The 27443-nt window shown below is 43.7% G+C and overlaps 1 protein-coding gene and 1 long non-coding RNA gene across 2 annotated transcripts in view; one reads left to right on the forward strand and one right to left on the reverse strand.

Moving 5' to 3' along the window:
* LOC136610228 (claudin-19-like) overlaps window positions 1–27443 on the reverse strand; it is a 51611-nt gene that overhangs the window by 10556 nt on the left and 13612 nt on the right. The gene's annotated exons all lie outside the window — the stretch shown is intronic.
* LOC136610239 (uncharacterized) lies at window positions 794–21785 on the forward strand. Its single transcript, XR_010790070.1, has 3 exons — window positions 794–836; window positions 929–966; window positions 21756–21785. It is a non-coding gene; the product is annotated as an uncharacterized lncRNA (long non-coding RNA).

A 27443-nucleotide genomic window follows, 5' to 3' on the forward strand; every position in this document is an offset into this window, starting at 1 on the left:
GAAAGGGCAGTTCCGTCAGAAGCACACCACATTTACTATAATTTATGACAGAAATTGGTGTAAATTATAGTGCAAAGCTCATAGCTGTTGTAAATTTGACTTCCTGGTGTACAAGACGGCTGGAGATGTGCCAAATGTATTAAAAGATGTGGCAGAAGTCAGTACACGCACCTGAGAGACATAAAATCAGAAGTCCCAGCAGGATAGCAGAAGCAGTAAGCGGGACGCTGAGCAGGGAGACCCAGAACCAGAGAGCGATAGAGAGCGGGCTGTCTGCCACAGAATATTGAACTAGCGGTGCGGTGGACAGCAGTGGATGCCGGAGAGAGGAGGTAGGAGTGGGGCAGCGACTCATGGCAGAGCTCAGGAATCTGTATGCATTTCGTGGTCTCTATCCATTTTAGGTTCTGGAGCCTGAATTTCTTTTGGGATCGAAGTCTGGTATATAATAATTTTCATGTGTGATGATGGAGTCATTTACACTACTTGTGACTCACGTTTAGTGGTGTTTGGAGCCACTGCTTATGTAGATTCTGTGCATCGATTATTCGGACTGTTTAGAATATCCCTTATGTCACCAGTGAAAGGTAAGCAGTATGGAGTGTGAGTCATGTGTGTATATACTGTATATCTTTGTGTACATGTTTCACTGTTCTAAGTGTAAGCCTGTCCTGCATGTTTATCTTCTTCCAAGGAACCGAGGCAGATCGTTGGACTGAGTTCCTTGGTGCCTGCGAGAAGGGAAACCAGACATCTGCTTGCTTGGTAATCACAAGGTTTGACTGACTTGCCAGAAATGCTCTAAGGTCCCACTTGTATGAAGAAGACACTGGACGGTACATGATGCTTGCAAATTTTACCCCAAGAAGAAAATGAATATCAGGTAGAACTGGTAAGGGCAGTGATTCATCTCACTGTTTCTTGATAGGTACATCAGGCCTTACAGAAAGGAAACCTCATGAGAAGGTAAGAACAAAGTCAACACATCGCCTGACACAACTCCAAGCCGTACAGCTTTCAATGTCCTATATGGTCTCCATGAGGACCTGCCTGTCTCCCTGTGAACAGCACCCCTTGCACCTCTTCCTTACTTCCTCCTTCCAGACCGTGCCTGCGCTTATCAAGTGAATCCCTCTGCATTGCCTGCAGCTATGTATCATTAAAGCTTTATAAGCAACATTAACATACAATCCTCTTAGAATGCCTTGGGCTAACTCTGTAAATTATCCTTTTCTAATACCCCATTTACATGGAACGAATGTCGGGCAAATTATGCCTGACACTCGTCCCTGCATGTACTCGCTCCCATGCTGCTGCACAGGAGCGAAGTATCACTGGCTCACAGCGGGGCGGCTGGAGGAGATTTCACTCCCTGCTCTCCCCCGCCCATCTACATTCACGTAACACAGCGGCTGTTCAGTACTGAATGGCTGAACTATCATCGTTCAGGATCATTGCTCATCGTTTATGCAGCCTGAACGATGAAAGATGAGCTGAATGATGATCGTTCAGTATAAACAGCAGCCATTCAGTACTGAATAGCCGCTGTGTTACGTCAATGGGGAGGGGCGGGGGAGAGCGAGGAGTGAAATCTGCTCCAGCTGCTCCGCTGTGAGCCAGTGATACTCGCTCCTGTGCAACAGCATGGGAGCGAGTACATGTGGGGATGAGTGTCAGGCATCGTTTACCCGACATTCCTCCTGTGTAAATGGGGCTTAAAACACCTATTCCTGAGGGCTCTTTCCCACGAGCGGATATACGGCGACGGTATTTTTACATTTTCACGCCCGCTCCCTATAAGCGTCTGAATGGACGTTTTTCTGTGATCACGGACAGCATTTTCTTGTCCATTTACACGACCGCAAGCGTCGTTTTTAGTGAAAAAAATACACGGCACCCCGGAAAACCCTCGCTCTGCCAAAATCCTCAGGATGCCTTCCAGTGCTTATATACAGGCAGCTGTAAGCTTTTCGCACTGTTGGACGCTGCAAAAACAACTCCCCCTTCCTTCTTTTTCCCTGCTCGCATATGTGTCTATGGGACCCGCCGGCGCATATTGCCCAAAAAGATAGTTCCAGAACTATCTTTTTGGTCACAGTATATACACCGGATGTATTTCGGCCGTTTAATGTTCCATCTTTCACGGTGCTGACGTATTTACGCGCTGTATAATCGCCCATATGAACGAATGCATTGGAAACGAATGCTTCACATGAGTAGCGTTTATATGCCCGGTCGTGAAAACGCGGCGTATATACGCTCGTGTGAAAGAGCCCTGAGGGGAATGTTTGCTAAAGTAAGACTTTTTAAAAGTAATTTAATCTATGTGACATTTACAAATCTGTATTACGGCCCATTTACACACAACGATAATCTCTCAAAATTTGTTACATGTGAATGCGAAGCCATTGTGCACTATTCATTCACTTGTCATTTATCACTGAGTTTCAACCTGCATAAAAATAGTTGTTAGTTCGTTCGCTTTTTGTATGGTTTAAATGACATTTGTTCAGTCCTTTGAAAGACTAAACGACTAGAGGAGAGGAGTGACTGGTTGCCTTGCTAAACACAATGACTACTTGAGTACTCATACGGCAGGAGAGAATGGCTTTTCTTTGCACTAAATTAAAAAGTGTGTGCAAAAAAAAAGTCATTAATTCGTTTATTCATTCAAAGGACAATTGTGGTGTGTAAGGGCTCAGTCCCATGGGCGTTTCTACGCGCGTATCAGTGGCGATCCGCGCATATTTCCACGGGCAAAAACGTCTGCACCGTAGACATCCACACCTATCAAAAAAAGTACATATGCGTGGCAATGGAGCTTGTCACGCGGATTTTTGTCCGCATGTGGTGCGGGCGTTTTTCCACACGGAAAAAACACGTGGATCGTTGTCTGTGTGACTGAGCCCTAAATGGAACTTTACTGAATTAATAATGAATGTATAGAATACTGAATTCAGATGGCAGTTCAAGCAGAGAGTTGACCATATCGCAGTTGGTGACTCCAGTACTAGCCGGCGCACAGCTCTTCCGCTTCTCATACAAGATGGACTTGGTAATTGCGCTGTCGCTTACAGTGGAAGTTTTCCAACTTTCACTTGACAAGGTGACTCCAAAAATTACACGTCCAATGAAGCCCATTAAAAATCCAACCAATTCACAAACATTAGCTAATAATAAAAGATAACCCCAAAATTACAAACTTGCATAAACGTATAAATTATGACTTTGAGATTAAAGAGCTGACTTCCCATCATGGATGTCCCATCAAGATAAAACCTCTGTACATTTGCTTTTTAGTCTGACGCTACTGTGTATGATAAAGAGTTTCCGGCTCATCATTAGTGTCACACATACATTCCTACACATCTTATATCTAATCTACCTCCAAAGTTCTCATATATTGCAGTTAATTGTCTTTGCAGCAGTCACTCTTTTACAGAACATTACATGTAATTGATTCACTGGCTCTAGCATGAGTTAAGGTGCCTTTACATGGGATGAATGTTGGGTGTATAAGCGCCTAACAGCCGTCTCGGGGACTTCCACATGACCTTCGCTCAAGGAGCAATAGTCGTTTTGTGAAAGGAGGCGGAGTGCACCGTAGATCATTCCAGACCGCCTCCATTCACAGTGAACAGATAGTTGTTCATAGTGGAATAGTTTTCATGGGCCAACAGTTCTGCTGAGGACCAAGTGATTCCGACAAGTGAGTAATCTCTCGGGCAGTGCTCTGTTGGCGGCCACATGTACACAGACCAATTATCGCCCGAATTTGCTGTTTCCAGTGATAATTTGGGTGATAATCGCCCCGTGTATATAGGTACCTATAGAATTTGCTGTTCATATATGACATATAGACACTGATTATTTTTCACGATACTGGGCTGTAAAAAAATATTTACACTTTTCATTCAAGAATGGTTTCTGATTTCATAGATAATAATAATAATCATTCTGTATATAACAACAAAATATTCGTCAGCACTTTCCAATTCAGAGGGTAAATGAACAGGCAAAAATCAGAAATTACAGAATGACAAACTTATTAACAATTCAAACAAATAAGAGCTTAGGGTGGTTTTACATCTGCGGGGAGAATTAGGTTTTTCTCAAAGAAACTGAACACTAAACCATCTTTTGTACGAAGACAGCTCAGCCAGCCTATCAGTGCTGGAACGGAAGGGAGAAGTTAATTCCTTGGTATCCAGCGCTAAATGATACTGCATATGTGCCACCTGGTGCATCACGTAGTCTGCGGCTGACGTTGTGATGTCCCCCCGGACTAGCACCAGTAAACAGGTAGTTACAGCACTGTCGGCAGTGTGACATATGTGAGGAGAGTGGAGGATACTGTTGAATGAAGAGATCAGGCTCTGAGGAATAATTTAGATGGGGATAAAAGAAAAGGAGTCAAATTTTGGAATGTGATAGGCCTGCCTAAAGAGATCTGTTATTTGGCTTTTCTGATAACTGTGCATGTTGAGGTAGCACATTCCATAAAACTGGTGCAGCACGAGAAAAGTCTTAGAAATATGAGTATTAGGTTTCAGTTTAGAGAGCATGTTAGTCTTATATGGTCGGCAAAACAAAGAGCATGGCTAGCATGGTGGACAGAGATGACAGAGGAGATGTAGGAAGGTGCAGCACTGTGAAGAGCTTGGTAGGTGAGAGTAGGCTAATACTTTTAAATTGTTTTCTAAAGTGAACGGGCAACCAGTGCAGTGACTGGCATAGGGTGGAGGCATTGGTGCAAAGACTGGATAGAATGATGAGCTTGGCTGCTATAATCAGGATATATTGGAGAGGGAACAGTTTAATAAGGGAAAGACCAATTACTAGTGAGTTACAGTAGTCAAGACATGACTGAATCATAGCAACAATAAGTTTTTACTGTTTCCACAGTAACAAAAGAGTGGGTTCTGGAGATGTTTTCCAGATGACATTGAATATAGGCAATGAAGTACAGACCTAAGTCAAACATAACCCCAAAACAGTGGCCTGCTGCCTAGTAGCTATGGTTTTAGCACAGACTGAAATGGAAATATCAGATTTGGTAGATTAGTAGATGGCAGAAATACAAGAAGTTCAGTTTTTGAAAGATTCAGTTTCAAATAGAGAGAACATGATGTTAGAGATAATGGGACATTTAGTGGTGTCTTATAGTAGTCCACAGATATTATGAGACAAACATAGAATTGAGTATTAGAAGAATAGAGGTTATACTGACAGCCAAATCTGCTCGCAGGTTGTCCAATAAGGACTGTGTAGATAGAAAGGAGGAGAAGACCTAAGACCGTTCCCTGAAGAAGCCCAACTATTAGGGGAAGCGGAGAAGCAGAGCTGGCAGATCATACACTGAATGAGCGGTCAGAGAAGTTGGAGTAAAATCAGGACTAAGCAGTATCCTTAAGTTCAATAGAGTGGCACATACTGAGGAGGAGTTGGTGATCTACAGCAGGGGTCCCCATCCACCGGTCTGCGGACCGGGGCGGGGCCGTTAGGTGTTTAGCGCCGGTCCGCGGCACCGCCGGGAACTTTTGTTCTAAACACAAGGCCCGTGGGCCGAATCCGGCCCGCTGCCTCGTGTTATGTGGCCCGCGGCGTGCCGACGCTGCTCACCACTGAAGCGATTACCAGCGGGGGCGCCGCAGCTCCCCGCTGGTAATCGCGCTGATCCCGGCGCACACTGACGTCAGTGTGCAGCCAGGATCCTCCTTCCTGAGTCCCCTGCTCATTAGTTCCGCAGGAGAGGACTCGGGGGGAAGCGTGCTGGGCTGCACACTGACGTCAGGGCAAGCAGAGAGAGAGCGACGCTTACAGCAGGGAGGAGGTAAGTATATGGGTTGGGGGGGGGTGCTTATTACTAGGGGGGCTGTTTATTTCTGTGGGGTGGTGGCTGCCTATTACTGGGGGGGCTGCTTACTACTGGGGGGGGCTGCCTATTACTGGGGGGGCTGCCTATTACAGGGGGGCTGCCTATTACTGGGGGGGCTGCTAATTACTGGGGGGGGCTGCTAATTACTGGGGGGGCTGCTTATTACTGGGGGGGCTGCTAAATACTGGGGCGGCTGCTTATTACTAGGGGGGGCTGGGTATTACTGGGGAGAGAGGCCGCTTATTTCGGGGGGGCTGCTTATTACTGGGGGGTGGGAGATAAATTATACGCTGCCCTATGTGTGTGCTTGGGGGCGGGAGATAAATTATATGCTGCCCTATGTGTGTGCTGGGGGGCGGGAGATAAATTATATGCTGCCCTATGTGTGTGCTGGGGGGATATAAATTATACGCTGCCCTATGTGTGTGCTGGGGGGGAGATAAATTATATGCTGCCCTATGTGTGTGCTGGGGGGGGGGGGAGATAAATTATATGCTGCCCTATGTGTGTGCTGGGGTGGGGGAGATAAATTATATGCTGCCCTATGTGTGTGCTGGGGGGGAATAAATTATATGCTGCCCTATGTGTGTGCTGGGGGAGGGGGGGGAAATAAATTATATGCTGCCCTATGTGTGTGCTGGGGGGGGAGATAAATTATATGCTGCCCTATGTGTGTGCTGGGGGGGGGAGATAAATTATATGCTGCCCTATGTGTGTGCTGGGGTGGGGGAGATAAATTATATGCTGCCCTATGTGTGTGCTGGGGGGGAATAAATTATATGCTGCCCTATGTGTGTGCTGGGGGAGGGGGGGGAAATAAATTATATGCTGCCCTATGTGTGTGCTGGGGGGGGAGATAAATTATATGCTGCCCTATGTGTGTGCTGGGGGGGAGATAAATTATATGCTGCCCTATGTGTGTGCTGGGGGGGGGGATAAATTATATGCTGCCCCATGTGTCCCCGGGGGGGGGGCGGGGGGGGGGGGTAAATAGATTATATACTGCCCTATGTGTGTGCTGCCAGGCGGAGGGGGGATATATTATACTGCCCTATGTGTGTACTGCCAGGACATTCTAAATGTCATAATTAAATAAGTATGCACTAAACTCCAACCCCCTTCATAACCCCGCCCCATATAACCAAAGCCCTGCCCATGTCCCGCCCAACCCTGCCGGGCCTTGTAAAAATGGTCTTGCTTGAAGCTGGTTCCTGGTGCCAAAAAGGTTGGGGACCACTGATCTACAGTATTGAATGCCGCAGTGAGATGCAGAAGACTCCATAGAGAATTGGTGCCATTAGATTTAACCACCAGGAGACCATTTGAGACTTTAGTAATGGTGGTTTCTATAGAGTATAAACTGTGGAAACCAGATTGTAAAGGGTCAAGAAGAGAGTTACCATTGACATAGCTGAATAGGCGAGAGTAGATCAAGAGTTCCAGGAGTTCAGAGATGAAGGGGAGATTAGAGACAAGTCAATAGAAGCACATTATGGGTTGTATCAGTAATGGAGTTTTAACATCATGTTTAAAAGGGGAAAGAAAGATACAAGAAGAAAGAGAGGTTAAATATTCTAGTTTGATAGTGATAGCCGGGGACTGACACTGGATGAGGTGTGAGGAAATAGGATCACTGATGTAGGTGGTAGGATGGAAACAGGAAAGGAGACTTCTTCTGTTATTTGGTCAAATGGTGAGAGTGAACAAGAGAAATTGCAGGAGGGGAGAAGATCAAAGCTACTTGGGAACTGGGATATAACTTTATACTGGAAATTGTCAGTTTTAACTTTGAAGTAAGTGGCCAGGTCTTCAGCACAGAGATCTGTAACAGACATCTGCACTATAGAACTAAGGAGGAAGAGAAAAGTATCAAAGGTCATTTTGGGTTATTAGATACATGGTGTGGAGATCCCGTAAATGAAATAGGTATGTTTGCCATGATGATCTGCAAAGTTGTCATTTTTGAGCATAATCTTGTAATAGAGGACATCAGCTGACATACCGTATGTGAACAGACATGTAGCATACCTAGGGCACCTTTTATAATGTTCATTAAAATGTTTGCCAGCCAGATCGGGACAGGAGAAGGAAGAGATTGGGGGCAATGAATACTGTAGAGGGCCTATAAGTTGATCAGTATTGATGGCCTGTAGATTTTCATATGTGTTATATGTTGGTGTATCCCGAGAAGGATGAAAAATGTTGATAGTAAAGGAGAAAAGCACTAGATAGTGGAAAAGGAAAGCTAATAATGAGCAGAGCCAGAAATGCCCTTCTTCATATGCAGGAGAGTTAGCAAGATGTTAAAAACCTATGGAAGAAGTTAAAGATAGAAACTGAAAGGCAGATACAGAGATTGAGTTGTCAATGGGGATGTTAAAGTTACCCACAATGAAAGTCGATGTTTCAAAGAGTAGGAAATGAGGATGCCAGGCAAGAAAATGATCAATAAACTGGCAAGGTGAGCCCCATGGGAGGTAGACAACCATCCCTCTCAGGAAGAATAAGCAGAAGTGCATGAGGGTATGGACCTAAAGGAAAGGGAATACGAGTGTGGCGACTAAGGAAATTGCCTGGAAAGTACAGTGCAGAGAAAGAAGTTTGCCTAATTCTCTGCCCTGCCTGTTCTCAGGTCTGGGGGTATGTAGACCACCATAGATGAGAGCACCAAGTAAAGTGGTATTAAAGGGGTTTTATAAAAAAAAGTTATAAGTGCTTAACATGCATAAAAATTGATTATTCACCTATCCCAGTGTCTCCCGTTCCAGCGCTGCATGTGACCGCTCAGCCACTCACAGGCTTCAGCGGCCATAGAAGAATCACCACTGAAGCCTGTGAGTTGCTGAGTGGTCATGTGACCGCCCACCGCTTCTTCCAGGCTACCTGCAGCGGGCACTGGGACTGCAGTGATGGAGGAGGACCCAGCGGGATAGGCGAGTATTCCATTTCTATTCATTTTAAGCCCTTTTAATTTTTTTCATGTCCCAGGAAGCCTTTTATAGCTGCTGAAGCCATGTCTATGTGAGAGCCAGCACCCTGAAATACTTTTGATGGGCATAAGTCATGAATAAAAGTGAGTTTATTAAATACTGACTGGAAATTTCTGCGCCCACTGTTAAAAGAGAAAGGAGAAGGGACACCCCAGATGTTAATCAGATTTGTAGGATTTCTGTGTGGAGCAAGTAAGAGGTTAACTTTAACAGTAAAAAAAAAAAGGTAGACCGGGGAAGGTTAGAGAAGATGTCCCCTGCGCTAGTAGCAGGAGATTGGAGAGAGATAGCAGATAGTTCAGTGATTTATGAGACTTATTTTATACAGTAGAATCAGATGGTTTAAGGTGATTCAATCAAGAGAAAAGTGCAAGTGAGCAGTTCCTGGGCGAGGGAAGGAGAGCGGGCGGATGTGGATAGAATCCATAGAAGGCGTGTATATGGGACTGATAAGGATAGGATCCATTGAGGGCATGAACAGATGGGAGGTTTGAAAGCAAAGAACAGCTAAAATGAAGAAAGAAGCAGTGAACATGGTGAATATTTATAGCTAAAGGAAGACAAAGAAACAGTACTACTCACTGGTTCCATTCCGGTATCATTCTGATTAGTGCACTTACTGTATAAAGTTGCATTTAAGAAATTTGCAGATAAATGACCTCTTGTCTTAAAATGGCCCTGGGAAAAAAAATCTAAAAGTAGCCTCATATTGTAGGTGGGTTCCAATAACTAGCAGGTGGAGCCAACATAAGTAGGCGAGGTCATCAAAATGCTATGTGTAGTCACAATGGTGATAGGTGGGGCCTAGGAAGATAATATAGCAAGTGTATAAAGTTGTGGTACTAGCGCTTTAAATAACGCCATCTCCTCCCCTCTTTGTAGCCTGTATCTGTGCCCTCCTCATGGGAAAGCGGAGTCTATAGCAGGTCCATCTTACCTCAACCCTAATGTAGCCTCAGTGAGCCCATTGTAGTGCAGTGGGTCCCAGTATCTACCTAAGTGCTAACACCAGCCCTGCCTGACCTGTCCAGGCTACCAGGGCTCCTCCCTGTAGAGCCTATGGCCAATTCGCCCTTGTCTTGAATTTAAGCCTTATTCACACAACTGTTTTTACACAGCTAATTTAGCCGAAATAAAAAATCGCGACCATCTGAATCATTGGATTCCAATACATTCGTTCAGATGACCGATTTTTAGCCGAGTAAAAACATCATGCCGCAAAACATAGAATATCAGCAACTGAATATGGCGGTCAAATTTATACGTGGACGGAAAAGATAGGTCTTGCCCTATCTTTTGCCCAATATACGCTGGAGGCTCCCATAGGTTCCTATGAGAGCTGGAAGAAAAGGGAGGGGAAGCAAGTTTAGCAGCGTTCAGTGCTGCAAAAACATGACAGCTGGCTCTTTTGTGCCATTAGAAGTAATTCCAAGGATTTCTGCCGACCGAGGGAATTCAGGCTGCGGTGTATTATTTCACTAATACGCCACACCCGGTCGTGTGAATGGACGAGAAAACGCTACTTTTAGCCTTTTTCCCAATTATGTGATTTTTGGCCGCAATGCAACCAAGTGTAAAAGCGTATAGCCCGTGTGAAAGAGGCCTTATACTGCCTGGTAGAGTAACTACATTTAAACTAATAGTGATAGAATCAAAAAGGGAAAAGAGGTAGAAAGTGTAATATTAAATTTACACAAGCAAGATCAGAGTAGGTATATAGTTAGTACAAGAGTTAGTACAAGATATCCCTAGGGGTCGGTGAAGAATTCCCTAGGACTTATGCTCATGGCAGTATTATTGCATCCTCCAAGCTGTAATATGCCACCTGCAGAGTTCTATGGGGCCTTACTGTACCTCTGTATACTTGCGATTTCATACGGAGTCATATACAGATTTTCCATATCCTACATTTAAATATTTTATTGCATTTTGTATTATATGTGAAGTGGAGAATTTCTCTATGATACAGGCTCTGTTTCCAGAAATACAGCTGATCCATTATATTTCCACTAGCTTTATAAAAATTGGAAAACTTTCTTGCATGACACTCTGATAGAGGGCATAAAATGGCAGAAGGAGGGCTGTCACTTCTTTAGGAACTATGAGCTCCTAGCCGGGGAGTCTTCTGTTCTGATTAGAAGCTGTTTGAATGTCCAAAGTTTACAGAAACCAAGTATTATAGCATATTTATGGATAATTTATGAATGCTTCATAAGAGATGCTGCTTATATCTCAACGACTACTTCTTATGTGGAATTCTGCTTAAGGAAACAATGAAATCTATCTTCTTATAACTGACATGTGGCACAGTGGGAAGATTTCAGTTAAGTCTGAATGAAGTTCCCATGAGGAAATTATAATTGCAAAATTAAGACATTCAAATGAGGAATTCTCAAAACGAAGCAAATCTATGTACTGTATACTAGTCTGTGCTACTTTACTAATAAAGAAAGGGTATAAAGGTGAACTCACAAGGCAGATTCAGTAGAGAGTCGAAGGTCTTGCAGTTGGTGACTCCAGTACTTGCCGTCGCACAGCTCTTCCACAAGTTCTCATACAAGATAGACGTGGTGATTACGCTGCCGCTTACAGTGGAAGTTTTCCACCTTTCACTCGACAAGGTGACCCCAGAAATTAAACTTCCGACCAAACCCATTAAAAATCCAACCATTTCCAAAGCACTAGCCATATTGGGAAATTTAAAAAAAGGGGCCCTGATATTACAGGCGTGAGTAAACGTTAGGATTTTCTGAAACGAAAGAGACGACTTCCCATCACGGATTTCCCAGTTCGATAATAAAACCGCCGTACCTTTGCTCTTTGGTCTGACAGTACGTTATGTGATAAGGAGGTTCAAGCCCATCATTAGTGTGACACACACTTTTTCCACACATCCTACATCTTATCTACCTGCACAGTCCTCACATACTGAACTTTATTGTTCTTGTAACAGTCACTTCTCCAGGGACGTAACTGGTTATTTATTCACCGGCTCTAGTAAGAGATCTGCTCATATATTACATATTGACACTGATATTTCTCACCAGACTGAAAAAGTAATTGCCCCTGTTAGGGGAAGGGGGGGGGGGGGGGGTTCCAGGGTTGGGAAAATCCATAAGCACATGTTCTGTTACTTAAATGTGCAATGTGACTTCAAGAAAGCCAGCAAGCTAAGAGGACTGGAGAGACAGTGGAGGTCACTGTGAGTGGGCGCTCCTCTCAGGTTGGCCTGAGATCTCTGGTTGGTTCCCACCAGAGTTGAGCAGTCAGCTAGTGAGGATGCAGACTGGAATTCTGCTGCTGTGGCCTGGCCCCTACGGGACACCAGTACGAACCATGTTATGGGCAGCTGTGCTTACGTGCCGGTGGCAAGTTGCTGAATACTTCCATTCAACTGCGTATGTCTTGTTGAAAAGGAAATGACTTGAGCTGAAATATATTTTGAGAGCCCTGGGAAGGTAACAGAGGGACAGTAGATATGGCCAGTAAGGCCTTCCTTGGAGATTAAAGTGGGACTTTATACATACGGACAGAAACTGCATATAGGGAATCCAGCTTGGGCTCACTTGGTATTGTACTGTTAATAAAAGTTCCTATAGCACGGGAAGAGTCCAACAAAATAACTTATTGGTTCTATTAAAATATAAACTAGGCCTACGGACAAACACACAGCCGACAACAAAAAAAGCCGGGTCTCCACTTGCAACAGCCACCATGGTGACTGGAAGCATGGTGGCTGTTTCCCTGCTTATCTGACTCTATCACATTGGCTCCAAGCACCATCAGCTTGAGCGCTCTTTATAGACCCGAGGAAACGGCATCACGTATATGCCAGAGGAAACGCGTTGGGTATTTTTCCTTCTTTTCTCATCTTGAGTTCGCTCATGAACAGAATAGGGTCAGTTTTTAGTCAGACCTAGTCTGGCTGGTGTAGGGGGAATTTTTAAATACGACCTCTGTACCTTTATGACGCCTCTCTTCAAGTACTTAGGCCTCTGCTATACCTTTTGTAATCTTTGCCAGTTGGCATCCAGTCACTTTGGTGATACCCTTGTATTGACTCTGGTTTGCTGACCGATTATCGCCGGAGTCACTATTGAGGGGTGCCTTAGGAGTATACTGCACTGCTCTATAGGCAAACCCCTTAACAGTACTGGTATACAGTCACCCTGATGTGGTTCTCTGATAGACTTATGTCTGCTGAGTAACAACGCTCGGGATTATAACCGGACTCCAGTCTAAGTTCATGGGGTTGCTCCAGACCCACCCATTATCAATCATGTGGGGGTGTTGCACACCTAACATAGGCACACGTGTATAGCCAAACATATAGGCATCAATCAGCATCAGGCACATTTTAGCAGAGACCATCTAAGTCAGTTATCCCTACACCTTGTTTCGGCACACGCCGAATTGTCTTCACCTCTTGTGATCATATGCACTAAGTGAAGGATGCCCTCCTCGCTGTACTGTAAATACAAGGAGTGTGTTGACGGTGTGTTGATTCCGGTTATCCTCTCCTAGGTCCATTATTGGACAAGTGGAAACCCGGCTTTGTTTGTTGTCTGTTGTGTGTTTGTCCGTCCGCTTACTAGTGCAGGAAAATAATATATACAGGTCAATAGAAAGGCCTTGAGTACAATACTTCAATCAACACCTTAACTGAAGATATTTGATATTGATCACTAACCCCTATTCTCCATATATAACCTTTTCATTGCCACAGACTTTGGTGCTGTATTTTTTTTCTATTGCTGGAAGAATTTTGTATTTTGTTTGCTTTTGTCTAACTACATTCCGACAGATGTAACTTTTTTAATTTTTCTGTTTGATATTGTTATATGTGGTTTTATTCTGGGAGGGACAATTTGTTTTTTATTATGTATGTATTATGTATTGTTTTGTGAGTTTTCATTCAGTGATTTAATGCCTTGTAAAATTGATGGGCTGTCTTCAGTACAGGCTATATCTGATCTGTTGGGGTCTACCCTAACCTCTTTAAAGTTGACACCCGAGAATAATTCTGCTCGTACTGTAAAAACATTCTATTATTGATAGTGGCCGTTCTGAGTACTACAGGCTTGTCTCATTCAGTTCAATTCGACAAGCCTGTAGTACTCAGAATGGCTCAAATTGGCGCTCTTAGTATGAGCATGATCATGCTCAGATGTAAACATTGAAGAGGCTCGCAGAAGCGCCACGGCCTCTTTAATCAGCTGATCGGCCAGGATCCCGAGGGACAGACCCCTACCAATTAGATATTGATGAGCTATCCTGAGAATTGGCCAACAATATTACAAGCTTGGACAACCTCTTAAAGGGCTTTTAACCAATAGCATTTTTTTAATGCTGCGATATCGCTGCGTTTTTTGCAATGGGACTTTCTAATGTTAAAATCGCATCGCAGAAACATCGCAGAAGCACAAACTTGCGACTTTTGTGCGATGTGATTTTAACATAAAGTCTCATTTAAAAAAATGCAATGATATTGCAGCATTAAAAAAAAATGCTAGTAGGTTAAAGCCCTAAGGTTTTCTTCCTATGAGCGTATATTGGCCGCTATTTTCACGGCCAATATGCTATGATCTGAGAGTTTAAACTTGTGAACATTTGTGCACCTGTTCACACGGCATGGGCCCCAGTGCATATATACCCCGAGGCTACCATGCCGTTGAGCCTTCCCCTTCCCTCCCCCTCGCCAGCTCACATCTTCTCTCCTTCCCTCCGCTTGATTGCAATGGGAGGGGGTGGGGAGTGGCAGAGATAAGTGCAACTGGCCCTGTGCTACAGGGAGACATCGCCCCAATAAGGCGGCCCAGCGGTCTTTGGATCTGGGCTCTAACTGAACCTAGGAACCATGCCACCAGAACAGGATACATACAATGCCACATGACAGGGACAGAATAACAGGACACACAAAGCCAGAAAACACAGCATACAACAGCCAAAATGCAACCACTAGTAACAGATGATAAGCTGAATATAAATACCAGGTATTAGTTGACATTTTGTACAAAACATGGAAGCTAGCGGGCCACTTCACGGCTCCTGGTTATACCGCTAGTCCCTACACTAACCAGGAGTCCAGCGGCACCGGACACAGGTCACACAGCAAGCTGCAGCAGGACAGGAACAGAACACAGGTCACACAGACCACACAGCAAGCTGCAACAGTACAGGACCAGAGCACATACCTACATGCAAACACATCAGAGTGGGAACAAACTGCACAGAACTGATAACAAGTTACACAGCAGTAACATGACTGCTCACTCTGGAACCCAGATAGACACTGACAGGAGCTGGGTTTATATGTGAGCACAGACCCAGGGGATTGGTTAGCAGATCACTACACCCAGCCAGCTCAATCATTACCCCCTGTGGGGGCTGTGCTGCTAGAAGCACAGTAATACAACAGATTCCAGCAGCACATTCTAACAAAGGAGATTACAGGTAACACACTCATCAGATTTAAAATAAACAGGGGAAATTAAAAGAAAGTTTCCAGATTTGGATTTCGGGTTGAATATCTGCTTGGCGGGGTTCCAGAAACTGGGGAACCATCCATATGCCGCAGCACAAGCCCGTGGATCGACAATTTGGACCTGTGGGGTCCTGCATTTTAAAGGGTCCCTCAGTACACACCTACTCCCCTCCTGTCTGAGGTCGTACAGTGAAGGGGGAGTTGGATTTGTAGGAAAAAATCATAATTCCCTATTTTCAGTCATTGCTCGGTGGGAGGGCCTCTGGTCGTGAAGATATGCCTGCCATATTTTGTGTCATGATTTTATCTATGCATGAATATCAATCATAACCAGGTATGGGGTTACGTAGTTGAAGAGGGTTCCTGAGCGCTTACCACATCTTGAGTGGATGCGTTTTGTTCGGCTGGGCCACCTGATTCTGAAAATATGATTCATATCGGGGTAGGACCTTCATATGCCCAAATTTCTTTTATCAGAAGATTCCCTTCTGATATGAAGCTGGGCTCCCTGATGTCTGTGTGAAGCATTCAAGGTGCCACTCCACACCAGTAGGGAGTCAATTTAGCATCTCCTTGTCATTAGCCAGCTTTATGGCCAGTGGGACAAAGTATTTCCTGTCCTCTTGTATACCAAAGGCTTATGAGATACAGAGGAGGAAGGGGAGATAAGAACATTGTAATTTACCCAGCTTTTGCCACGGCCTGACTAATGCTAGCTACTACATACCATGGGGCGAACATAGGCCCAAGGCTCATACACAAAATGCCTGACAGCCTGTAGTCTTTACATACAATATCTATCTATATCTAATATCTATCTATCTATCTATCTATCTATCTATCTATCTATCTATCTATCTATCTATCTATCTATCTATCTATCTATCTATCTATCACAGTGGATTCAAGGGGAAAAAAGATGTCAGCGCAATTTTCTAGTGTCCTGAACGGCAGCTGATAGGTACTGGACAGCTGGGAGGGACACACACACACACTTTCTTAATCTCTTTATGTGACAGGGTGCTTTTACGCCGTCGGATTACGCCCGTGTGATCTGATGCATTGGAATCCAATGCATTAGATGGTAGCATATATCACGCGGCCGTGAAAACGGCGGCAGATATACGCTTGTGTGATTAAGCCCTCAAGATGGTGCTTGATAAGCATCAGATAGGAGACTGCATTGCTTGGATGTGACTGCAATACACAGAGGAGACATCCAGAGTCTGACAGACAATCAGGTGAAGAGGGAATGGATGGAAAATATGTTTTTTGTGGAGTGGCCCTTCAAATCTTCAACTAATATTGAAAGGACTACTAGACAATTTGACAAGTACTGCGGCTCCTTTGTTCCTGAGATCTATGGTGTTCCCATCGGAAGGACCATGTCAGCAGATAACTAAACCTGGAATTCCTAGTTGAACAATCTGTATAATTTAAGCTGGCAGTTTGATTGCTGATTGCTTTTAATTGCACACCTCTATTCCCTAGACCATGCTGCCACGCAGTAACTTGATCCTACAAATGTGACAAAAATGAAAATAATCATGTTCTTGTCACTAAAATGACAAAAATAACATCAAAAGTGAGGAACAGGTTCCCGAATTTAGAAGGAAACACTTTTTTGCCTCCTAATGACAAGTCACAGTAGTAAATTGATTAAATTAATTGATTTTTATCAATGACATTAGCATTCAAAGTGAATGAATCTAGAAAAATTGTAAATTTGTGTGTGTTTCTTCCTTCTATTATGATAATAAACCAAAAAGATAATAGTTCCATTTTGATAATATAAGGAACACAAATCATTCTTACAAAAATAGAAAACAGAAAATTTTGGTAGACTTCAAAATAAGACACAGGCGCTGCGATCTTCGGTCGGCCGCGTCACGGACACAGCGCGGCCGAAAATCGCATGAACGAGGGACAGCCATGACCAAGTCACAGATGCATCTCCCGTTTATACGCCCGTTCAGACAGCTCGGGTGTGGCGAGTATACTCCGAGCCCGGAATACCGTCGGGCAGGGGGGAGAGAGTTTAGCTCTGCTAAACTCCCTCCCCCTCTCCACCCCTTGCCCGCTGTTGGAAAAGGGAAGGGGACGGGGCAGGAGCTAGTGTGCTAATTTCCTGCCCCGTCCCTCCCCCTCCCTTTGCCAACAGCCGTCAAGGGACGCAGAAGGGGAGGGAGTTTAGCAGAGCCTTCGCTAAACTCCCTCCCAATTCCCTTTCCTGCCAGCTCTCATAGACTCCTAAGAGTCTATGGGACCGACGCTGTATTCCGGCTGGAAGATAGTTCCAGAATACACTATCTTTTCAGGTCGACCGTTTTTATCCAACCGAAAATCGGCCATCTTAACTGATGCATTGGAATCTAATGCATCAGATGGTCACGTATATCTCCTGGCCATGAAAGCGCGGCTGATATATGCTCGTGTGAATAAGCCCTGAAAGTGCAATACTGCAATCATTAGCCCTGAAAGGGTTAAGTCTAAGTTAATAACTATAACAATTAGACAAGTTATAGATATAAGAAATATTTATTTTTTGGCACTCATGGTGTTAAAGACAGTTCTAGTGTTATGATTGGTAAATTATAGACAGCTAGTTATGAAAGAGTAGCCATGCTAACCGTAGGCAATACATGCCTGCAAGCACAATTGGTATGTCTCTGACCCATAATCCCCTTACATCCTCCCACAGGCCTCTTGTCAGTGATATTGATATACAATATATTTGACACATGAGTGCTTTAGGGTGCGGATTACAGCCAGCTGACATTGTTGAAATGTTAGATTTTGCTTTTGGCAAATGACTGCCCTGGACACAATACAGAAATGTTCCTCCTAACGCTCCAACATCCATACCAATGTATATGATTGCAATGATCAGCCTGGAAGAACACATTTTCCATGTTCCTCGTCTTGACAATTATTAATAGTTTCACAATCATTGTATTACAAGCGATTTAGACTAATAAGCAATAATAGTAATAACTGCATTAATAATGTGCTGTAACACTACTGTGTGCATTATCATTGTGCTATATAATCACTGAGTAGATTTTACTGGTAAGGTGACATCCCTTTGTACATTACTCCTGTGTTGTGTTGGTAACGTGATATATGTATTATGTCACATTTTGTATCACCCCTTCATTGTGATATCAGTGTGTAGATCATTCCTGTCTATACTTTGATCTCACAATGTGCATTATTCCTATACTGTGACAATATAAAGGTCATTATCCGTGCACTGATTTAGGGGGGTTTGAGTCCACAGTGAAGTCAGGCAGTAAATAAAGCAAGTAGGATGTTTGGGTGTATAGCTAGAGGTATAAACAGTAGAAAGAGAGAGATTGTGATCCTGCTGTATAGAGCTCTGATGAGACCACATCTGGAATACTGTGTTCAGTTCTGGAGACCTGATCTACAGAAAGACATTGATAAAATAGAACGAGTCCAAAGACTGGCTACAAAAATGGTGGAAGGTCTCAAGAACAAAACTTATCAGGAAAGACTTACAACATGATTTGTATAGCCTGGAGGGGGGGGGGGGGGGGGGGCATGAACAAAACCTTTATATATGTTATATGTAAATAGGGTTAATGAGGGAAGTGTATTTAGTAGGAAGCTAAACACTAGAACAGGGGGACAATCTGAAGTAGGGGGGGGGGTCAGAAGCAACATTGGAAAATATGACTTTACTGAAAGAGTAGTAGATGCTTGGCACAAACTTCCAGCAGACGTGGTTGGAAAATCAACAATACATGAATGTAAGCATGGGATAAGCATAGAGCTATCCTAAGAGAGGAATAAAAAGGAAATAATATAAGGACAGACTAGATGGATTGTGCAGTCTTTTTCTGCTGTTAGTTTTGTGCTTTCTATGTTTTTTACTGTGTACAGTTAAGCCACATTTACACGCAACGATTATCGCTCCAAATTCGTTTAAACGATGGCTTTTGAGCGATAATCGTTGTGTGTAAACGCTTCTATCTTTTAAGCCAAGATATCTTTTCCATAGCTCTGACAGAACCGGAGCTACAGCCGTTTGATGTGAGATCAATACTGAATTTACAGCCATCACTTCAGTCTGGGTGCAGAGCAGAAGGGGGGCAGCGGGGGATCTGCAGGCAGCAGTGAAGCTCTGTGATTCTCCTGTATGTTCTCCTGTGCCAGGGAAGAGGTAACATGGAGTTTTTTCATGTCATCACCCCTCTTATGAATCAGACAGCATATTTGCTATCTGATTTTCACATATGGATTTTCTCTGGACTAGGAAAAAAACCGCCCGAAAAATAGCATAAAAAATCCCCTGATGATAAGTTTGCACTGTGTAACTATAAGACAGCTTTCAAACAATCGTATTTTTACTCCATATTAGGTCCGTGTTGAGGGGACCGTAATATGGAGCTAATGTAAATCTATAGGACTAATCAATTGGCTGCATTTTTATGGCTATTTTTTAAACACGCAGCAAGATCTATTTTTTGCATATTTGCCTCCATATTTGTATTCTTTTCTGTTTGGCAAATACAGATCAGTATTTGTCCAATAGAAAAGAATAAAAATACAGAGACAATTACAGATGAAAAATCGATGATATATGGATGTAATGTCATTTCAAACGCATCCGTAATATGGATTTGTGTTTTTATATGCTTGTCTGAAACCGGATTAGTACATCTACCACAATGTGTTAAAGCCATACAGCTTCTTGTTTATGAACTGCACTTTATTACATATAGTAGCTCTACTCTTTGGGCAATGGCAGAAATTACACAGCATTTGACCATCTATTGTGATGTAAGACTGTATTCACATCTGTATTGTCGCACAATCTGTCAAATATGCTGGACAGAACAGTGCCGCATGCTGCGCTATTTTATTTTTTTTTGTAAAATGACAGACACAATGATGGAAACCCCATGGATGTCATTATAATAATGAGGTTTGTCAGATCCTGTTGGTGCCGTCATGTGATGGATCCAGCACTTCTGTCATTTTCATTGTTCTGCTCCTATAACAGAGCAAGACATCAGAAATGATTACCCTGATTTCTACCAGGTGACATTTAATAATGAGTTTGTTTTATCCCTGAGCATTTCACCTGGCGCTTAATCTTCCTCCTTAATAACTATATTAATAAATTTTGTTATATTGATATTTTATGCAGGAAAAAACACACAACAGCATAATAATCAGTATAGAGTCCAAATTATAAGTCATGGACATCAGTTATGCATGACTAATCAAACTACTAATGACAACTTGTCTGTCCGTGCGTGCGTGAGTTACATGCTCCGCTCCGATCACATGGCGGTGACACTATCAAAAATTCTTCCTACCGAGTCAGTAAGTTACATGCTCCGCCCCTGATCACATGACGGTGACATCATCACAGGTCCCATTCCATAGAAACTAAGACCGCTGGGGTTTGTAGGGGATGGAACACCTACAGCAGCAGTGTGCTTACAGGACCGGTCATGATGTCACCATCATGTAATCAGTCACCTGTGTGGGAGCAGTATGGGGTGAGTTACGTGCTCTGCCCCTGATCACATGATGGTGATATCATCAAAGTTCCTAAAACGTAAAACATGCAGATCCTGACAACGGCCATGTGCTAATAGGACCTATGATTATGCCACCATCATGTGATCAGTCACCTGGGCTCTGTGTCTGAGAGCGATTGAGTGAGTTACATGCTGCGCCCCTGACCACATGATCGTGACATCATCACAAGTCTTTCATCCCTGTGGAGATTACAGGCGGACTACATATCTTACAAACCCCCGTGATCTCAGTTGCTATGAAATACTAATGACCACTTGTCTGTAAGTGAGTGACTGTGTACGTTACATGTGAAGATGCCACCGTCACTGGGGCTCTGAACTTGATTAAAAACCTGCAGAGCTGGGGCAGCAGCCATGTGCTTACAGGACCTGTGATGATGTCACCGTCATGGGATCAGTCATCTGTATGGGAGGAGTCTGGGGGTCACATGACCAGGTGTTGCAGAACTCTGTTGTGTTGGTTGTAATCCCTGTTGTGTGACGTGCATGCAGCAGAGCTGTGTGTGTGTGACATACATGCAGCAGAGCTATGTGTGTGTGACGTGCATGCAGCAAAGCTGTGTGTGTGTGCGACGTACATGCAGCAGAGCTGTGTGTGATGTGCATGCAGCAGAGCTGTGTGTGACGTGCATGCAGCAGTGCTGTGTGTGTGATGTGCAAGTAGCACAGCTGTGTGCCGCATCGCGGCACCAGAAACACTGGTACTATAATTTCCTAATAATTACTAGTGTTCCCCTAAAGACACCCCAACAATACCAATCCTCTTAAAGCTTATTTTTATATCCTTTCCTATCTCTCTGAGCTAATCCTCTTTTCTTGAGATTTAGCACTTCTATAAAGTCCAACTTGGAAGACACTTTGAAACAGGAATGTCCAACCTGCAGCTCGCGGACCACATGTGGCCCCTGATGGCTATGAATGCAACCCAACACAAAGGAGATGCTGAGTCTGGAGGAGACGAGGGTGCAGGAGGTATCTGGCAGCGGCAGGCTTCTGCTCACAGACAGGCTCATACTGATGACAAGGCAGCTGGCGGCACTTACAGCTCGGTGACTGTCTGATTCAGTCTTCTGGGTCCAGCATGCAGCAGGGATTCTTCTCCCTGGCCTCCCAAGTCCTGACCACTCCAATCCAGTATTGAGGCGAGGACGAGATAGAGTGGTCTCATCATATCCCTGCCCCGTGACAGAAATGGGCTCCAGTTGCAAACTGCATGTTAGCCTGAAGAGGTTTCTGTGTGCAGGCTTGCATGCAAAAGCACTGACTCTAATCTAGTGTCCATTTGGCCTGGGGGCGGTGGACTTTATTTGGAAGATGAAGGGGATTGTTTGGGGTAACAGTGGAGGACTACAGGGGTTGTTTTGAGGACTGTGAAGGATGATGGGAGTTGTTTGGAGAATTGTGGATGCTGATGGGGGCTGTCTGGAGGACTGGAGCATGATGGGAGATGTGTGGAGGACAATGGGGGCTGTTTGGAGGATTGGAGGATAATGAGGGCTGTGTGGAGGACTGTGGATTAGGCTTTTCATATGAGGACTTTTTTGCTTATCTGTGGTGGCAAATATCATGAAAGCTATGAACAGACCTTATTTTTTTCTGCTTATCAGATTTTGTTAGTTTTTGTGTATTTAATGTGTGACTTAAGACAACTCTTTTTATTCCAACATGGTCCAGAGGTGCCAAAATGTTGGGCACCCTTGCTATAGAAGATTTCTAGTGTTTTGGGGTGGGGGGAATAAAGTGCAAGTAATTCCCCTATTTGCCTGAGCTAGCCACCTATACCACCCAATGAGGAGTTTAAGGTTTTTTTCTTGAGTGCTGCCCAAGAGGGACAGTCTGTGCGAAAGGGATCATTCACACAAACATAGTTGACTACGGTATTCTATACTACAAATAAAGAAGAAACAAACAGCAACCTTGTAAAGCAGACAACAAAGAGGTGTTTTTTCACAATCGAAGTGAATGGTTGTTTTACTTTTTCAGGAAGGGTATTGTTTCTCCTTAAGGAGAGCATCTAGATGGTGAGTAAATAGACTTATAAGGCCATCCATGCTCCTCTGGGAAATATATGCAAATGTAAATATGGAACAATACCTCTGCAGCGCCACCTATTGGAAGGCAGCATTCCTGCAAGTCAGTGTTAGACTTTTTAAACAAGTCTTGTGACAATGATTCGGAATTGTAAGCTAAACCCAGTCTAATCATGCACAGACAGCTGTTTAGGGGTGATTGCCCCCTCATCAGTGTGCAGTAGGTTTCTGGCTTGGCTAGTGAGAGGCCTACAGATGTGGGTTGGGAAGGGTAACATTTCTACTTAAGAAGAGCACCTAGAAGGTGTGTGAGGAGACTTACAAGGCCATACATTCTCCTTTGGGAAATATGCAAAATGTTTAAAAAGTCTAACATTGACTTGCAAGAATACTGCCTTCCAAAAGGTGGCGCTGCAGAGATATTGTTCTATTTTTCCATATAGTGTGTACAATAACTCTATTACAATCTGGTTTTGGTTTGGAGTCTCAGTGTTATAACCCGAGCAAACAGCTGGCATAATCAGAAGAAGGCAGGGGTCGGTAACAGAAGCATCGGTTCGCAGTACAAATGAGCAGATCGGTGCACAATTGTAGCAGCTTGTCTCAGATGCAATGATGCATTGGAAGGGCCGGTCTTCTATTAAATGTCCAATTAAGAGCAGGGCAGAGCCAAGACAGGGGACCGGATCAGGAGTCCATACAAGAAGACTAAGGTCCAGCAGGGGAGCTGTCCAGATGGCTGGATAGCTCAGCAGGGAGTGCTGCTGCCTGGAGCACAGGAGATCCTGGGTTTGAACCCTGACAAGCCCTGTGTGAACACTCCCTTATATGAGCATTATTTGTCCTTTCCTCTTCAGTGAAAGACCTATCCATAGTTGTGTTCCCATTTAACCAGATAGGAAACATTGGATCCCGAGTTACTTCTGTATTCAGGTAACCTACGGAAATCATGTGGAATAAACTAACAGCAAAGAGTATGTAGTTAAGGATGTTTGGGAGTAACCGCATTGCACAAAGAAACAATAGAAGTATAAAAAATTTTTGGTCTAAAAACCACTCACCCATCACATCCATGGACAACACCCCCCCCCCCACACACACACACACACACAAACTTTGAGAGGCCAAAAGCCTTGATTTTATTTATTTATTTTAGCTACAAATAAAGCTGAGAAAACATTTCTGATCCAGATTTGCTTTATTTAGAAGCTTTTTCCTTACTTTTTCAGCTTTAATGACAACATTATTTGTAACACATGGTTTTATGTGAGTCACACGTTTTGGGAATGTCCCTAAATAACTAACAGTGTCTTAAAAATCTGAGTATATCACGCTTTTTCGTTTGTTTTCTAAGAAAAGCTGAATTTTGATTGCTTCAGCCCTCCTGGGATATCATATTGCTTCATTATAATGATTCATATTTCACAATCATATATTTAAAAGGATTTTCAGGCTTAAAATGGTGTAAAACAAAAAAAAAATGAACACTCACCTACTCCATAAGGAAAAAGCCGGCAGATGGTCACATGACATACATTGTGCTTGTGACTGCCCAGCCAATCACAGGCTTCAGTAGGCATGAAAGATTCACCGATGAAGCCTGTGATTGGCGAGTAGTCATGTGCACAAAGAACGTCAGATGGCTGCCTGCCGGCTTTGAGTATTTTTTCTTTATTTTAAACCATTCTAAGCCCATCATTTTTTTTAGGTCACAGAAAATCCCTTTAAATAAGCAAATTTGAGTTTTGGAGGAACTTGATTGGAGCAATAATTGAAGCTGCCACTCCTCTAAAGGTTGAAATCTTTCCCACTAGTAGTTTCATTGGGGTGTCCTACAGCTCTGATTGCACTTTGCAAAAGTAAGGGAAGTCCTACACATAGATGGCTAGTTTGACTGACACCCAAGCATACATGCGTTTTTAATGTTGGATCACACAAAATATAGGAATTTGTCAATTGCAATGATTTTAAGAGTGTTCCTGTGTCTAGTACTTCGGACCTCACTGAACTTGGAGTGCCCATGGTGGTTTGGGTAAACATGCGCTGGAATTGAACCAAGAACCCATATATATTTGTAACACGCCCTGCCTCTGGCCACCATGCGCTATAAAGATCAGTCGATGCGAGTTCTAATTTATCTAGTAGTATCCGAGAGAGGTTGATACATTTGTGGCCCTTATGTACATACACTGCTCTAAAAAAGTGGCATGTGATCCAACAGCAATCAAAAGAAAAGTTTGGATCTGTTCCTTGTTTTGTCAACTGCAGGTCTGTGATGCCAGGCCTGAGCCGCTGAAAATAAGTACACCTGCCTCTATAACTGAATGCTCATCCCGCTCCTAATCTCTCAGAACAAACAGCACCAAATGTAATTAATGTTTGACAGAATATTGATATTCAGTTGGACTGATCTAATCCTTCGGTAAACACTCGCTGTCATAGTTTATGTTATCATGGGGTGACATGACTCATATTGCCTGGAGACTGACCAAAGGTTTAGCAAAAGGATTCAGTTTTCCCTTATCGAGCAGAAGAGACAGTAACACACCGAAACTGCGCCTACTCTACTGTGTCTATTAAACAAATGTGTCATCCATACTCCTGTCCACTCTATATCACTCTGCAGAGTGAACTGCGGAAAGTTCGTGAATTTACAGGGTGTCCCATAAAATGAATACACACTTTGAATATATATATAAATTATATATACTGTATATTAGTAACGTAGAGTGTAAGGCCCAAAAAAGACATATGTCCATCCAGTTCATCCTATTGTGTTTCCTTGATAAAAAGGCCTACCCTGATACGGGGAGGGGGCTTAAAATATAAGCCCTCCCCCTACAATAAGCCCTAGCTAGGCTACATGTAAAAAAAAATGCTCACCTAGCAGCTAGTTTTCAGGTCCCTCGCGATGGCCTGCGGCGCTACTGCAGGCTGCCGTGTCCTCCTTCAAGCCAACAAAGTAGTTTTTCCTGGTAGCGGGGCTTGAATATGCCACTTCCAGCAAGCTAATGTTCTGATTGTCTAATTAAGCGCCGTGTCAGCCGATGAAAGACAGCACAGGATTAACCAATCACAGCCATTCAATGATGTCATTCAATGAATAGCTGTGATTGGTTAATCGAGTGCTGGCTCTGGTTGGCTGACGTGGCACTCGATTAACCAATCAGAGCATTAGCTTGCTGGAAGCGGCGTATTCAAGTCCTGCTTCCAGAAAGAACTGCTCTGTCGGCAGGAAGGAGGACACGGCAGTCTGCAATGGAGACACACACAAGGGACCCGAACGCCGGCTGCTAGATAAGTATTATTAGACACCCCCCCCCCCCACCCCTACAAAAATAAGACACTGTGCCTCTTTTGAGGCAAAAATTAATGTAAAACAATGCCTTATTTCAGGGAAAACACGGTATTAACCCCCAATGTTGATCCAGAGGAAGGAAAAAAAATCCAATGAGGTAGAAGCCAATTTTCCCCATTTAAGGAAAAAAAACCCTTCCTGATTCCAGATTATACATTTCATTTATTCATACAGAAATGAATAATTTGTTTTGTCAAGTTGTTTTTGTCTTTTTGTCAAGGCCTGTTTTCAAACTGATGACTGTTCTGCTCCAGGCCATGCAGATAACGCGAAGCAACGAAATCACAAACATCAAGAATGATTTCATTTGGTATTTCTGCACATTCTTGTTGAGTAACCGCCCTCAATTTGTTAATGGTTGCAGTTTTTTTTGCCATAAACTTTATCTTTTAAGTGTCCCCATAAAAAAAAGTCTAGTGGCTTGAGGTCTCGTGAACGTTGGGAATATTCTACTAAACCTCTGGCGCATCATCAGGCTCGACCCCGACCTAGGTGGGGTTTTGGTATTTCGCTCTGCAGAGTCTGTCAGTCCCTGCCCGTGGTTGCTAATTGTTCTCCAGCTAACATCCGCTCAGGTTCCTTGCTCCAGTCCTCTGACCTGATTTGCTCTGTTCTGGTTAGTGGTTGTTAATTGTTCTCCAGCTAACATCCGCTCAGGTTCCTCGCTTCAGTTCTCTGACCCGGTTTGCTCTGTCCTGTTTGTCTCCCTCTGGATTCTTTGATAGTTCTTTGGTGGTTATTGACTCTCTTAGTTCTGACTTGGATTTTTGTCATTTTCTGTCCTTGGTTAGTTGGTCTCTCCTGTCCCTGTCCCTGGGGTTCCTTCACTGCAGTGTAGGGACCGCCGCCCTGTTGTCGCCCTGGGGGTTAGCCCAGGGGGACAAGTAGGTAGGGACAGGGGAGAGGGTTGGTTGTAGGGACTTCCAGTCACTCGTTCCTAACCAGCCCTGACAACTGCACTCTCCGGGCTGGATCATCTTCATTGAGGCCATGGACTATTCTTGGAATTTAACTTTTCCAATGACAGAGCTTCAACATGCGATGGACACTTGAATTTGATATTCCCACCTCATGACCTGCTTGCCACACAGATTTTTTCAGACTCTGGAGATACTTTTTCATCAACC

Source organism: Eleutherodactylus coqui, chromosome 1 (genome assembly GCF_035609145.1).
Source record: "Eleutherodactylus coqui strain aEleCoq1 chromosome 1, aEleCoq1.hap1, whole genome shotgun sequence".
Lineage (NCBI taxonomy): Eukaryota > Metazoa > Chordata > Amphibia > Anura > Eleutherodactylidae > Eleutherodactylus > Eleutherodactylus coqui.